This window comes from Propithecus coquereli, unplaced genomic scaffold, assembly GCF_000956105.1.
Source record: "Propithecus coquereli isolate 6110/MARCELLA unplaced genomic scaffold, Pcoq_1.0 Scaffold17, whole genome shotgun sequence".
Taxonomy (NCBI): Eukaryota; Metazoa; Chordata; class Mammalia; order Primates; family Indriidae; genus Propithecus; species Propithecus coquereli.
In genome coordinates this window covers 596,328-597,949 of record NW_012141635.1, presented here as the reverse complement: position 1 = coordinate 597,949, position 1,622 = coordinate 596,328, and positions in this window count along the sequence as shown.

Here is a 1,622-nt window from a genome sequence, read left to right as displayed (position 1 = left end):
TTGTTTCCTTTATTGCCCTCAAAATATCTCAGCTGGGGATGATAAAGTAATACTGTAAAAATCCAACCATGAAGCAAGGGGAAAAGCTCACACTCGAAGGAAAACTCATCTGCTCTAGAAAGGTTTGGGGAATTGCTACATGGAACATTTTTTTCCCTAGCAATTGAGCCACTGTTCTTATGAATTTATAGTTGAATTAAACACGATGAAATCATTTAAGATAAACAAATTTAGTAGTATTTTCATGAGCCCCCCCTCTTGTGTTAGAGTCTCCTCTGTAGTTTCAGATTGGGGTTAATTACGGATGCTTTTTCCCTTTGTATTCATAATTTTTCTCTGGCAGTTTCCCACTGTTATTATTGGAACTTTCTTTTGTCCTGCTTAATTAAATGCTGAAAAGCTTCCAGTTGGTTTCACAGTAGGCAGAGGTAGCTAGATAATTTGCAATCTAAATAAAGTGTTCAGCATTGACTCAACTCTCAAGACCTACACTCTCACAGGCATGTATTTGAGACGATTCTGCCGGTGTTATCTGCAATTAAAAACAAACACCAGTTTAGAATAAGCTTAACTATCCTTCAAGCGGGACCTTGATTCTTGGGCTTTGACTTACTATGCTTTCTCCATAATTCATTCAGTATTAAGAACGAATTGCCATTGTCACACTGAGTCACCCATGCTAGAGAAATAAAAAGCAGCCCTCCTTGGGTGACAGAGATAGGCCCAAAGCAGCAGCAGCTGCATGTGCGAAGCAGCTGGGAATGGCTCCATGTCACCCAGGAAAATGAACCCTTTGCAACATGACAAAAGTCTCACTGTTTGCATATGCATCAGTGCTCTAAGAAGGTAGAGAGAAACACATTTCTGTAAGGTCAGCTCAAGAGTAGTTGTTTCTCAAAAAAAGAAATAAAGATGGGAATGCAGTTTAGCATTTGGTGGGCATTTATGCAACAAATAACAGCACATGTCCTCATACATGCTTGCATTATTGTAACAATTAACCAGAGCCCTGGGATAAAATTTTGTGAAATCTCAAAGCCAATCGCCACCGCATACAGAACTATGAAATATATACATGGAAGTACTGTGGCTTTCTGACCACTTTGGAATCTGTAATGGACTACTTAAGGCTAATTAAAATAATAAAATGAAGCCCACAATTCCCATTTCTGTCCAGAAGACGTACTGTGGGAATAATCAGAACCTATATTTTCCTACAAACATTTTCTACAGATTAGGCACACATCTGAGTCCTCTCCACAAACCTTTTTAATCCACAGTCACTTTCACTGAGAGCTGCTTTATGACGGTGAGAGGGGTTCCGCAATGCAGCAATTGCTGCTGCTTAGTGAGCATATCATCTGCCTGAAACACATCAGGACGTGGAAAGGAAATTGGCCATTAGGCTGTGTGTAGAGCGGGAGGCAGCGGTCCTTCCAATGCAAAGATTATCATCTCCAAATCTATTTGATCTTTAATGTGGTCATACTGGGGTCTTTGAGAAATCATGTAATGCTCCCTTCAGCCTTTCTCCAAGGCTAAAATCAAATCATCGAATATCACCTATTAAGTATTCATTGAGCACCGTCTCTGATCCCAGGCACACCAGACATTATGAGAGA